Source organism: Aythya fuligula, chromosome 4 (genome assembly GCF_009819795.1).
Source record: "Aythya fuligula isolate bAytFul2 chromosome 4, bAytFul2.pri, whole genome shotgun sequence".
NCBI classification, from domain to species: domain Eukaryota; kingdom Metazoa; phylum Chordata; class Aves; order Anseriformes; family Anatidae; genus Aythya; species Aythya fuligula.
In genome coordinates this window covers 12318356-12333825 of record NC_045562.1, presented here as the reverse complement: position 1 = coordinate 12333825, position 15470 = coordinate 12318356, and positions in this window count along the sequence as shown.

The window sequence follows — 15470 nt, the reverse complement described above, 5'->3', positions numbered from 1 at the left end:
TGGACCATTTAGGGAGCTGAACTCTGGGTACCGCACACACTATCACAAATATCAGGATTAGCTATGCAGGAGTTGCACAAGAAAATATCCATAAGAGCTATTGTTGCTCACAGATGTCTTTTAATAATAATCAGACTCTCCAGCTATGGGTTGAGTCAGAACTTCTTTCCCAGCATGAGCTTGCATTTTGAGGATTTGAAGGCCTTTCTTCCTACTTCAGATATTTGGAGGGATTTTTAGTTCTCAGGCCAAAAAAAAAAAAGAAAATCTTTCTTCTTCTGAGCCTTTGTCAAAGCCTTATAGACAGTATAACATTCATGGCACAGCTACTGCAGATGCTGCTAGAATAGAAAGATTTTTATAACACGTCTCCTTCCTTGATGTTTGCCTGCCCTCTATATTTAACTCAAATAAATTTTTGTGGCAGATGCCTTGATAAGTTCCTATTGCAGCCTCTTTCCTTTCTGATCCAGCATTAAAGCTTTTTTTTTACAACACTTTGAAAATCTCCTCTCACAAATTACAACATGCATTTTTTATAAAGCAACTTAGTATGCTAAATTATGCAGCCTCATTCTGCCTGAAGGCATCTGTCCAAGTCAAAATGAACCTTCGGAAGTTCATTATTTTCAGTGTTACAAGTGCTGTTCTTTACACAGATACAGATGCAGAATTCAAGGGGCAGAGAGTCAGAAGAAGGCTTAAGTTTTGGTTTGATGTGTTTGTTTTCTTTTTAATCAAAAATTCGATTGGGCAGCTAGAAAACCCAAACTTGTCAGTGCAAAGCCCACGAGTGTGCCCAGAGCTTGGATTCCAAGTTGGTTTAGGCAGGAGCTTATCTGAAAGAATTGCAGGGTTCAAAAAATCTGGTTCCCACAAAAAAATGTTACGGTCCTGTTAGGTGCTTAGTCAATATTTGAACCTGGCACTGTCATTTATTCATTTAGGATTTGTTCTCTTGATAAACAACCACGAAGAGATGGATGCATATGCAAACTGGAGTCTGGTGAAGCCATGATCTAAAACTGGCTCCCTTTCTGTCATACAGAGCACGTGTTTAGTCTGTGCTTCCTGGTGTAGTGGCAGGTATCCCTGCCCATGGCAGGGGGGTTGGTGCTAGATGATCTTTCAGATTCCTTCCAACCCAATTGTTTTGTGATCCTATGATTCTCATCATGGCCAGCTAAGCAGCTTATTCACTGGAACATCCTCCCAGAGAGGTAGTTTCCTATTGCAGTGATCTCCAGGACTGAAGGCAGATGCCTACAACAGGATGTTTCCCATACTTGGGTCACAGCTAAACAATGTCCAGCACAACTTTTGGAAAAAAACGAAATGGAATGAAACAAAACAAATATAATATAAAATAAAATAAAATAAAATAAAATAAAATAAAATAAAATAAAATAAAATAAAATAAAATAAAATAAAATAAAATAAAATAAAATAAAAATCTAGAGGCACTTTCCTCTAAGAATGTATCCCTTTTCTTTTCCTAACTCTTATAATTATAGTCCTTCCACATTAATGCTTTTAGCAGATGCATTCAAGATGTTCCTAAATCGTTAAGTAATAGCAAAGGCTATTTTTACAAGTAAAGCATTCCCCAAGTCTTCTCCTCCTCTGCCAAAGCAATTATTTCTTCTTTAAGTAAAAGCAAGATTTTTGTTTTGATGAAGAATTTATAAAAGAGGCACAAGGTTCCTAATGCAAGAAGTATTCCCTGAATTCTTCTTATGCAGTGTAGCACCCAAGAACATGGTTACAGTATAATTTAAGCGCATGTTGAATGGATTTTTTTAACTAATGATGAATATACAGTTTATTTATTCCTCAAAAAATGACTTCACTAATGAGTCACTAAATCCAGGAGGATTATGCATTTCGGTACAATGGAATGAAAACGTATTTAACATTTTCGTGTTCAATGTGACTTATATTCCTTGGCTACATTCAGTGGTTAAGCATTATTCAATCCATTTTGCAGAAATTGTTTAAGCAAGTTTATAGATATACAGTGTCATGTTTACTAAAGCATCTTATTGTGCATCAAGCACGACATCGCAGCCACACAGTCAGAATGGAGGCTGAAAATCCTGGATTTTTTGTCCCTGACTGTAGTTGGCAGCTGCACTGGACATTGTGGTCAAAACCAGAGCATGTGCTTCCTAGCACATTTACGACCTTGATTAGAAAAGCTTCAGAAGTAAACGTGAAGGTCCACTGGAGGGCTGCTTCCCTGTCACAGGTGCAGAGAAAGATGGGAGGAGATGCAAACTATTTCTCAAACATTCTCTATTTTTTTTCCAGTGGTGATAAGGCTAGCCAAAAGATGGCAGTACAAAACCTCCATCAGATAGCATAGTGAGAGAAAGAGAGGCAACTGAGAAGATGCAAGGAATGGTGTTTTTTCAAATTCCAGTCAGCACACTGTCATCTGCACCCCTTTCCATGGTATCTGAGCAGGTACCAGCTTCAGCTACTGCTTCAGTTACTCCAGGAACTGTCAGATTCCATCTTCTCCTGCCATTTGAAGGTGACACACTAATGCAATTTTGGACTGTCCTCACCCAAGTCATACCTGGAAGTCTGCAGAGTGACAAGCCAAATGCATTTTTGTATGTTTCTGAGCTAGAGAAACTTTTCTGTCCTGTCCCCCCCTAGAAATGATAAACACAAAAAGTCTGGGTTTATTACAGCATGTCACTGAGTCCTAGTTCAGGCTTTATAAAACTCACATTTCTAGAAGACTGCAAACAGCACCCTCAGCCAGTTGGAAGATGAATGCTGGCCAGCTAGCTTAAACCTAGACCACTCACTTTTACACTTCTGAAGCTGTATCAGGTGAAACTATGCCTGTAGTAAAGACTGTCTTTCAGCAGCACAGACATACGACCCCTATTTTTACTGTTTTTACTGTTTACCTTACCAGTAATCTCCCTGCAAATTGTCTTTTCTGCTCCACAAACTTTTTGGGTTTTTTTGATAGCAAGTAAAATTGACATATCTTACTGTCTCAGGATATTACTGAGAGCTACAGTAGTGCTGCCCGCCTGGCACTCCCTGTTATTGCACCAACTGCTTTGCCTTGTCGCAGTGTAGCACCAGCAGTGCAGAATCGTTTTATCAGTAAGAAGTGGCTTTTTATAGTTGCAGGGAGCCTCCAGCACTGGAGATGTGTATCATGGCTCAGTACTGGAGAGACAAAGCTGCATTTTATCATTGGAAGCTGCAGTTGTAGAACTGGATATGGTATACACTAGGTATGAGTGGTTTGCCAGCTTTGCCATTCTTCCATAAAAAACTAACTGCCAACACTAATGTTATTGCAGCAAGGTTAATCCTGATAGTGAAATCCAGGGTAATATATTCAGGCTCTTTTTTGTCTGTAGTAGTAGGCATCAAATACAAAATTCCTCTTAGTTTGGAGCATTTTGTCCAGTTGTCTAAGTTCAGGGTTCCCACAAGGAAACCCAGAAGTCAGTACACATGTCCTCTGCTAGAGACAGAGGATGGCAAACCCTGCATTGATGAATGCTTCCTGTTCAAGTCCTTTCATGTTGTAATTGTGTCCAAGACTTGGACTACAAAATAATGGTGATACCCATCACAGCCCATCTTAGTCTTCTGTAAGTTACACACATCACCTGAAGAGATTATTTAGACTCACTATTTTGTGTAGAAATTTCCAGACAGTGGTTAATTCTGTGACTAAGTATGTAAAATAAAAGAGGTTCATTGCCTGTGGAGATTTTCTCCCTTTTGATTGGTTATGGAGGCCCTAATCTGTAGCTTTGAGAAACCTAAAACTTGGTGACTATAGTCCTACCTAAAACACACAAAGGTATAAATGTCCTGTACCTTGTAAACTTCTGATTCTTGTACTTCAGGTTGGAGTTAATGCCATGAACTTCTTGAACTCTAGAAGAATGCTGCAGAAAGTTTGAGGTGAATGTAGGAAGTGTGATACTTACTTTATTACCAAATTTTCCCCCTCGACCTTACCCAGTTCCATTTTCAACGTCACAAACCGTGCTTTTGGGGCTTAGGTGTTTGCCAAAAGAGGAAGAGTGAGGGAAAAGGATCTTGTGAAAGTGTTTCAGGGTAGAATATTGATGGGCTAATTCTTCCTTCTTTGTGTTTTGTATATAATATAAATGTGCTGACAGCATATCTTTTCTTTGAACCAAATTCATAACAGTGAGAGAGGAATCTGTGGTGCAGTCCTGTTACTTCATTCAGTTGTAGATTTGGAAAAAAACAAACTTCAGCATACCTTATATCCAGCAGGTAGATCTGATCTGCTTTAGAGATAAATATTTTATGCATAAAGTGATTTCTGGAGCAAAAGCCATCATCTTTCTTTGACTTGTTGCTATTGAGAATTCAGATTTGCTTCCTGTTGTCTGCAAAGCTCCGAAGTAGAGCTGGTAATAACTGCTGTAGAGTAGACTGCATCTACCTTGTAAATACAGTTTCACATAATAGCCATGGAAACATTTGTGTGGCAATCAGCCACTTCATCTCCCTATAAAAATGCAATGAGCCTACAATCACTCGTGCATGAAAATCTATCTAAGGCCTCCCATTAGAGTGCTTTTTTAAGAAAATGACTGGCACTATCAGCAGGTCCATTAATCACCTACAAGGAGTCAAGACTGCAGATAGTTGCAATAGGAAACCACAGTGTTTTCCAGTAAAAGCAACTTTATGTAAAAAATAATAATAAATACAGAAACAACCCCTCTGCTACTTGGAAGAACACATAAAAGTGCACATGGAGACAGAAGATCAAACAAGTCCAAGGCAGCTTCTTCCCCTAAAAGTCTTAATCTTAGGGGATAAATGTGGAGGGTTGTCCAAGGCCATCTTCACAGAGTGTGTTGGAAGAAGTAAACAAGTTATTAGATAGTCGTACTGGTCAGGGAGAACATGGAAAAACATATTTGGTAGGAGTTTGGCTTAATGCATTACATCAGCTTGGCATATCTGACTGGGCACAGGATATGAGAAGGCATTAAGCTCTTTTTTTTCTCCATGGTGGTAGTGGAAGTCCTTTGCTCATATGGTACTCAAAGACTTTTGTTAGCATACAGAGCACGTTTAGATTAAATAATACATCTCACAGTCATGAAACTGGGTGTGAATTGGCTGATGGACAAAGGATCTGAGCAGTGTGTCTATTATAATTAACATAGGCATATAAAAAAGACACAGGAAAAAAATATATCAAATTATAGAAGCTGGAGGAAGAGAAGTGAACTGCAGGTTACAGAACATATTTCTGCTTCATTCCTGACAACACTTGAAAAAGAAATTAAAAACACTTTTTCTTTCTGTTTTTTCCCCTCCTTCACATGCCTGATTTTTATGGAAAGTTACACATGCAGAGAAGAAGAAACAGCATTTATGGTCTTTAATAAATAAATATTTGCCAGTGGAGTCAGATCACAACAGATTTACTTCTTTTAATGTAAATCTGCTGAAGAGAGTTCAGCTGTTAAGCCAGAGGATCAAAAGGTTAAGCAGTTTAAAGTCTTGAAAGTCCAATCATTAAACTTCTTAGAGCAGAATTTGTGGGTTAGATATAATTAAATAGATTTTGATTTTTTTTGTGAGTGGGGGAAATATTTTAGATAAGCATGCTACTATAAACAATGTTTATGTCTCCAAAAAAAATCTATGTGATATTCATTTGCTTTTCAGTTTAGCTGTTGACATGGTGTCTTGCCAGAATGGGTGGTTCTTCTCTATTGAGAAAATCCAAATTCTCCAGCTTCTGGGGTTTTTCAATAACAGTTACAATTCCTAAACACTAGTATGGCTCCCATAGCTGGTTCTTTAAGTCAGTTATATTTCAGCATTCAGACATCATTATACCTTTATGAAAATCCATTTCCTATTTTTAAGGTTGTTTAGAGTCACGAAGTCCAAGAATAAGTCATCATGATTCATTTGTGGTTTTTCTTATGTTTTTGGTTTTGTTTTGTTTTTTTTTTTTCCTCTCTGCTCTCTGTCAAAAAAACATTGATCTTTCAGTTTTCAGTCTGGAAACATGTATGATCTGTGTTATCTTAGAGGCTTATAATGATGTGTATATACTTGTGGTTGTGCATGCTACAATCATTTAAAAAATGCCAATATTGACTTAATTTATACATATATATGTATTGTATTGTACATATAGGTATGTCTATACAGTCATACACATTTATTTATGTGCACACTTATTTACACTTGACTTTGAGGATATTTCCGAGTTTGAGGACTAAGAGACCATTAAGATAAACACCCATTCCACTGTTGAAATGTACCTTGTGAGATACTAAGTTAGAAATTGATTTTTCTTAAGAGAGAAGGACACATAATGATGGGACTCAATGGTCCTAATCTTTTAGAAAATGCCTGATGTTGGCAGAATTGTCAAATGAAAAAATAAATAAATAAATGAAAATGAATATGCCCTGTTAGTGTGAAAGGAAAGCCTAAAAAAAAAAAAAAAAAAAAAAAAAGTTGAAAGATGAAATCAAAGTGAAGAGAAAAGGCAAATTTGATCATTTTCCTGCCTTTTTTCTTTTTGTCACAGGTACAATATAAATAACATATCAGATTGGCAAAATAGTTCTTTGTGAGTTAAATTCCCTATCATATCATTTAAAAGGGAGAATTCTAAATAGGGCATGAAATTGTCTAGCTCCAGGTGAATTTATGTATGTGTTCACTACACATCACAGTGGATATAGTGCAAGAAAGACCAGGAGGGACTCATTTTCTTTGTACATACAGTAGTTTGGTAATTCATTTCACACATAATAAGTATTTACCTGGAAGGAGTAATAAGCACCTCTACACAAGTGTGAAAAATAAGTGTACGGATGGACTTAGTATGTACTAAATCATCACACACGGTTTGAATTGCAATAAAAGGAAAAGAAACTTTTCCAGAAGGAAAACAAACAAACAGAAAGTTCCTGTTACCGAACTGTATTCTGGCTGTTTTGAGTACAGTGATCATTCAGGCTAAGATACCAAGAATTGTGGATTAAAGCCAGCCAAAGGAGATGGACTTTAAGGCACTTCTGAGAATATGATTTCTGCCACTAGTGGAGTTAGGTGCTTAGCTATTTCTTGGCTGATTTAAAAGCTCACCTCAAGTACATATTTCAGCTGGCAGTAAGCTGGGCTCTTTCCCTTTTCCCTGAATGACAAGCAACAATTGTCACTACTAGCAAAGGCGAACTACAAGATCCCCTTGAGGATTGTCTGCAATTAAAGCCACTTGAGCACTGGTAATCTCAAGAGGATACCGAGATTGAGTCAAAGAGTTTTTAAAGCCCTGGCTGGTGCTTTCTTTCACTATAATGACATCCTTCTCTGGAGATTTGGATGACAGTCTTTTGTTAGCTGGGAAAAGTACTGACACCCCCTGTGTGTTAATATTTAGAATTGTGTGTTCACTTCACTATCATCAGCCTTATTAATTAGAGCAGCAGATGTTGCAAAGGAAGGTTTAGGAACAGTAGCAAATGGCACATATTTCGGTGGCATATGGGAAGCAGGAGCAGTAAATACGCAAGTGTATGCAATACATGACAGCTCACAGAGTGTGTGATGTAGTCAAAAATCTCATAAATATTAGGAGGAGGGATAATTCTGTTTTTTAAAGCAGTGGTACTATGTCTCATCTGGGCTAATAGTGATGTGTTGTGGAAGTATACAGTATTTTACATAAGGTTATTTCACCAGAAGTTAGTGGAAATTTGGGCAAGCGGTGGAGTGGTGGAGAGGAGGGACTCTTAGCAGGGATTGTTACAGATGGGTATTTCTGTGACTGATGTGTGTTTCTGAATCATGACGTTGTAAGGCTGGAATTTTGTATTTCCTTTAGGGGCTTTGTGCAAACTCTGTAGTTTGAACAGAATAAGCCATTTAGTTCCCTCAACGACAACCTTGACTCTAACAGTTTCACACACATAAGTTCCTCTTGAAACTAAGGTTTAAAGGATTGGTGGTTTGGTAAAAGTACTTATATCATTTAATTAAGCTTTATAATTTAATACAAATCATATACTGTAATGATTTCCATTCAATACTTTAACACAGATTTTCATGGTGAATAAGAGGAGGAGAGGAATAGCCACGATCACATTAGCATCATCAGCCAATCAGTTTGAGAACTGTGGGTGAAAAATACATTGTTAATGCTTCAGAATTATTTTCCATCACTATTAAATTTTTGTGTAGCATTAGCCTCTTTTCTCCATAAATACTTGCTGATAGTCTTTGAAGGAATTGACTTAAAGACACGCCATACTTAGTCACAAAATGGTTTCTTTTTAAGGGTTTCTTCTACTTAAAATATATGTTCTTACTCTTTCAAGAGAAACAATTCCTAGTTCCCACAGTAATTTCTTCTGTATACTCATCAAATTTCATCAAGATTAGTTCCTACCTGGTTCTTAATAAGTAGCTTGTAATGATTACTTCATATTTGAGGAACGACTGTGTTTCAAGATAACTGGTCTTTAGTACACTGAAATCCAGTGAAGCCTAAGCAGCGTGGGAGCTATTTTTAGATTCTTAGTAATTTATGTCATATTTTTGAGCCTTTACTCTTAAATTCTTGTCACTTGTTACTCTTAAACTCATGTCTGACATTTAAGGCTTCTAGCATCCCCCCAAATATTACATCCAGGGTATTTTCCTCCTTTGTCTCTTTATGCTGCATTGCTGAGTGTCTGTGTCTTTTCAAGATCATTTCTCACATTTGCTCAGTTCTGTCACAGTTTGTGTGTGTGTGTGTGAAGGTGAGAAAGGCTGGTGAATCAAAACATCCAATTTGCTGCTTATCCCATCTAGCAGATCACAAATTTTCATGTGGTACTGTCCTTTCATTTTTCTGGTTCAGAGAAAGTAATGATTGCCTCCTGAACGACCTTGTACATACCTTCTTGTTTTCCTAGTGATGGACTCAAAAAATTGTAACTTTCTTTAAACAACAAAAAAATACAGGTTTTTTGGTGCTTTTCTAGAAAAAGGATGCCACTTAGTAAGGTCTGCACGCTTGGGGATTTGATTATATGTATTTTTAAAAAGGCACAAACTCTTCCAAGCTCATTAAGTGATAAAAACCTTTCAATTAAATTCAAGTCAGTGCTAATTACTATACATCTTTACAGCAATTATTGAAAAGTGGAATAAAATATCAAGGCCAGATCTTATAATGGTTATTGATTAGGTGATTAACAGGAAGTTTGTCATATTCTTCACGGGGTCTTTATTCAACTCACTAGAATTTAATGGAAATGGCTTTTTCAGAACTAAGTTTTATTTTATAGTAAGCAAAAGTATCACTCCCTAGAAATCAATTTGCCACAAAACAAAGGAGTACATTTTTCCACCAGAATGTAGTTACTGGTGTACTTTAAGCATAAATAAAACATTGTTGATCTTTATAGTAAGTGTATATTATAATTAGGGATGCAACATTTGGTGATGATATTTCAATTCTCCCAGGGATTTTTTTTTTTTTTTTTTTTGGTTAGGAAAGATCTAGCAGTACCTGCTTTGCTGCTGCTGCCTAGTCTCTCCTGACATAATTAAATGAAATTGTTAGACTATATGCTTTGCAAAATGAGTGTTTTTTACAGTTCCAGTTTTCTCAGATAAACTACATACATTTTTAAAAAGTGTAGTCCCAATTCATCTCACACTGACTGCTGGGAAGCTGGCTCATGGTGGGTATGAGATGGGGTGTTGCCATTCCTGCTGTCAGGACCTCTAGAAGCAACCTGAAGCCCCATGGACTTTCTCTCCATGGAGAGAACCCACAATTGGAAATCTTTCCCTAAATAACTTGGCTGGCTAAGCCAGATGTGCTTAGGAGTCTAACCTATCTGTTCACTGTTTGAAGACTTAACATTTTGTAACCAGAATGTGTTTTCATGGTAGCACCTTGGTTTGAATTCAGTTTTGAACGTGTAGGCTTCTTTCCAACAAAATGTTAGGACACAGTAGTGGCTGGACTGGGTAAGCTCCATCTCCCTGAGCATGCTGTCTCCAGCTATTGCTAAAAGCAGGTACCAGATGAAGAGTATAAGAAAAAAATGATCATATAGTGGCATTTCCTGTGTACACATTTGCTTGGCTCTACATGTGTGTTGGATTGAAACACAAAATGGAGATCTTCAGAAAGCATTTCCCAGTTTGTGCCCCAAGTTTGGTAGCACATTCCTTAGATCTCATTGCTAACTTCTTCAGCTCACCAGTTTTCAAATACATTTTGTGCCCCCCCAGGGCTGAGCATTATTTTATATATTTAAATACCTTCATACTGAATGAACAGAAAAAGCTGTTGGTTGTCCTATAGCATAAATATTTCATTGAGAAGGAAACACATTTAAGCTCTTCAAAACTTATTAAATAATTAATGTTTCAACTGTAGTAAAAATCAGAGCTAATTACCAATATCTGCTTAGTGAACTTTGTAGAGCTGAGCAGGGAATCAAGGTCATTTACAATTTCTTATTCTAGAAGGACTAACGATTTTTTTATGGAAGGTTGGTACACACTTTCAAATAAGAAGCTAAAACGCAGTTGTGGAGAGTTTCAAAGCTTAACCTTACGTTCAGCCAGTGACAGCTTCTACAATTTTAGGACTGTCCTACATTCCTTAGGTCTGGGTTTTATAGTAGCTTTGGACTTATTTTTCCTCTCTGGGAAGTAAAAATCAGATCCATTGCCTGGTGAAGTCTCCAGAACAACTTGAGCTCACACGGACACAGCAACTTCTGTAAGTGGCCATCACAACCTGGCCTTTGTCTGCCCCTGAAGGATACGAGCTTCTGCAAGTAAGATCTAGAATAATCTAGAATGTGTGGAGAAGAATGTGCAGGGAGGGCAGAAGGAACCTTTCAGGTGATTATCAATATAAAATATTGCTTATTTATTCAGAAATAGCTTTAAGATGGCCCTTAATGCAGTCCAGATATAGAAAACTTTTCAGTTATAAAAGCAGGACAGGAGTTCAGTGCAGTCTCTCTGGGTGAACTGTGCATCCACAGCTACATCCCAAGACATCAGCTGGTGCTAAAAGATTTAATGCTTTATTTCTGCATGGTTTTCTCAAAGTTTAGTATGTGCTCCCTTTTCTGAACTCCTTACCTTTAGGTTTTAAGCCCTTTGATCTTACTGGTGAAAACCCTGAAAAAACAGAATCAAGTTTCCCTTAGCTTGGGATGGTGTTGAAACAAACTCTTTGTCAGAGCAGGTACTGTTGATAAATAAGACTGCAGAGTAAACATGAGCTCCAATTTGACACTAGTTGTCCTGATGCATTTTGACAGTCCTCATCCTCCCTGACTGGCTTATTCAGTCAGCATTATTTCTGAAAGGACTTCTTTAAAGATCCAGGTAGTTGCAACCTTTTCCTTGAAAATAGCTAGCTACAATAAACCCATGCATGACACAAGAACAATAATCTCTCTATATTTATTTATTTGTTTGTTTGTTTGTTTGTTTGTTTATGGTCAAAGGGAGATTAGCACTACCTCCACGCGTGCAGGCAAGATTCTTTACAGGTTTGAAATTTGGAAAACTGCAGTCAGTGTTGAACAACTAGCAGTGCTGATAACATTATCATTATTCCTATTGTTTAATACTCGCATTGTCACTCAAGCAAGAGCCATTGTGTTCAGGATTGTACAGAGATAATACAGAAAGATTGTCAAAAGAGAACTGTACAGGGATGAAAGCAAAAGAAAAAAAAAAAAAAAAAGTGGGGAAGAAGGGGAAGAAGAATATGCACAGCATTTATCATATTTCCAGTGTGCAATACAATGGAGCCTATTCAAATGAAAATTGTATGAAACTCTTACACTGTGATAGAGAAAGGATTGGAGGTCAGATTTTGATATCCCTAAATTAGAGTGAGTAAGAGTCTTTCAGCTCAGGGGCTTTCACAGAAGTTGAGGGAAGCTTTTATGGAATATAATCCTGCTCAGTGTGGAAGAGGGCAAGTGGCTATGTTTAGCTGCGTGGTGGCTGCTTGACTCATAAACCTGTGAGCCTTGGTCTCCCACCAAGCTGACTACTCGTGGGAGAGAAACACAGCTTGTATCTCAACACCTCCTCCAAGACAGCTGACATTGTTGTTGAAAAAATGCGCCCATTTCAAATTTCAACAATTCTGACCATCTGATAAGTATGCATTTTCCCCCTCCTATTGTTATCTAGTAAGCTGCTAGACTCTTAGCACACCAGTTTATCATCTGTGTGAGAATGGATGCTGTGTTTGTGCTGACAGCTGTAAAATAAGCACTGTAACAAATAACTGGGTAATTTCATAAAAGGATGGGCCCTTACCTATCTGCATAAAAGTGGTGGATGTTGGAACTGTGGTCAGGACTTCTTTGATCAAGTGCTGCCTCTCTTCAGCTGACCTTAATGTGTGTTCTCGTGGTGAGATACAAGAGGCAAACCTATTTTCCTGGAGTCCGAATTTGTTTATCCACATTTATTACCAGTGAACACTAGAGGTGTGGTTATCACTCATTCAGTGAAGAATTCCCTGCTGAACGGGGAGTTGTTCTATCCTCTGAAGTGCCCTATTTTGCACCAGAATATTGAGTGATTAAATTCTGGAGCTAATTGGATTATTAAATTATCAGTGTAGAACATGTGATTCCAGTTCCAATTTGCAGATTTGAGTAACTATTTTTAGAGGAAATAAATGAAAGAACTGTAAGTTGTCTTCCTAGACAATTTCCTAGTGGTGGGTGGACACCATTTTTTGTTTCAGTAGAAGGCTCCTTCTTCTGCTTCTCCCAGAACAGAAGAAAGTAACCTACCTTATACACTGTGCATGCCCTCCAGCATCAACTACCACAGCATTCCCTGGCTGACACACTGAAGTGAAGACACTATGGCAGAACAAAATGATGTCCCCTGTCTTTAAATTCTCAGCAGTCTAAATATTAGAGATTGAGAAAAAAAAAAAAATGGCAAGAGGAGATAGAGGGAGAGGGAGCCCAGAGGCTGCTGAGGAGCAATAATTGTGAGTATCTCATCACACAAGCTAACAGGCATAGCCTGCCTCTCCATGGCAGAGACCTGCTTCCTCTCCCCAGCACCTTCCAACACGAAGCTTTCCGTTCAGTACCAGTGCTGAACAGAAAGCATGCTGCCACCGCTCTCCCCTTTAAATAAATAAACACATCTATGCAATGTCACTACAAATTAGGAGCTACTTATTTGTGTTCATTGAGCAAGGTGGAATCAATAATCAGCAAGGAGCTAGCACTAGATTCATTAAGGCAGCTCTCAAGGTCTCAGCAATAGGAATGATAACTGACCCACTACCTGGGTTTCCCTGGAAACAGGGTTAAACATTTCTCAGCTCAAGTGGAAATAATGGATAATACTCACTTTACATTAGACCTTCTTACCATCTAAAACAGCTGTGGTTTCTTCTAAATAATACATGAAATGCTGCTCAGTGCCCCTCACCTGGTATCAGTACTGTGCAGTCTTGTGGAAAGAAACTGAAATAAAAGCAGAGCAACACTCCTTATCTGCTTAGTCTTTCATGCTTCTTTCTGCCTATCTGAAGTACATCAGTCCATATAAATAGATTCACTATTAATTGAAACCTCTATATCTTATTTGGCCAACTGCACATTAGAAATTCAAAACTTTTCAAAGCAGATCTATTTTCCTTTCTCTTGATTACCAATTGTATAACACGAGAGCTTAATATTTATTAGAAATGGCCGATCAATCTTCCAAGTCTGCAGTCCTATGAATGTATCATATATTAGAAGGAAGCATAATAAAAGTCAAACACAGTACCGGATGTGAAATATGGCAGTCCTGTGAAATGATAAGGGATAGATTTTTTCACTTTATTATTATTATTATTATTATTATTATTATTATTATTATTATTATATATTTTTACTGGGGAAGCCACAAAACAGTCAAAGGATCTGCTGCCTTGTCACTGTTTGAGCTCTTAACTGGGGAATAAATCTCATCCCAAATATTTTTCAGTCCATGGCCTCATAAGCATGAGCTTGCCAACCTCATTCCTAGTGCAGCTACACTGACATCAACACTGTCACAATGATAAGGTTGTTTGTGTATATGCTGAAGGACTGGAACTTTAAAAGCTGAAACAATAAATTATTTCACAGCCTACAGTGATCTGTGTTCATGATTATATTTTATACCTAGGAAACAAAAGCAGAGATCACTTTGGGCCTTCATTGATGGGTATTTACGAAGTTGCTTCCTTTAGGCATGCGAGCGCAGCATGTTTGCTTGCATAGTGCTGAAGAGTAATCACATAATTCCTGGTTTTGGGGCTTCAGACCCAGATTCCCAAGGTTATTGAACTCAAGACTTGGGCATGAGCGTGTGGGCACTGATTGAACACGATCAAGTTACTGTATTTTAATAAATTGTCACCTAAAATCATTTTCATAAGCCATTTGGTTGACTGTGTGTGATGACAGTACTGTGCTGTAAGGGATGTGTTTGTATGTATGTGTCATGTATGTATAGCTGAAGGATGGTGGGTACATTTGAGGAAAACTAAATTGCGATTTATTTAATTCCTATCTAGTCCATTAAATGCAGACCCATCATTCTTTGCTGCTGATTATAAGATCTTGGTTGATTTTTAATATCTGATGACTTCTTGTTGTCCTATTGACAGGAGTATCGTTCTCTATTGCCTAGAAATGAAATCCCAAAGGTAATCATCACCTTTAGTAACAATTGGTGGATATTTTTTTGCAATTTTAGGAGAGTAACTAAAGACACAAAACATGTTCTGTAGATGGAATTCCCCTTTGGTTATCACATTAATTTAAAAAATGATTATAAAATTAATTAAGTTTTATATTACTATCTCATTAAGTTTTAGTAATAAAAGGAGATGAAGAAAGTGCTCAGCAGAAATGTGAGTACTTTTCTGGAAAGGTAATAATCCACCTGTCCTTGAAGTGTTGTTCCTAGTAAAAAAAAAAAAATCTGAATGCAGTAACTGTAGCTATGGAGTGTCAATTGTTTTCTAAATTGTCCAAGACTTTTTTTTTTCCTGCAGTTTAGCTGTAGAAGTACATTTTAAACATTAGTGTAATGCAGTAAACAAAAAGTTTTGTTTTAAGCATATAAATTATTTCACTACAGTTTTGCAGATGTTAAAAGTTAACCATGGAAGGCTGTGCAGTCAGATGGATGGAACACTTGAAAGAGTAAAGAAACCTGAGCTCTAGTCCCAGCAATTTACCACCGACTGACTCATTTAGTCTTCATGTAAAGCCTGAGGAAATAGCTCTTGACTCCAGGAGCTATTACCTGAAGCTTCCACATTCTTCACTCTGGTTTGAAAGAGGCAAAAAAAAACAAACATTATTGTCTAGGAACAATGCTCAGATGCATGTCTCATCTTTTATTCCATAGTGGCA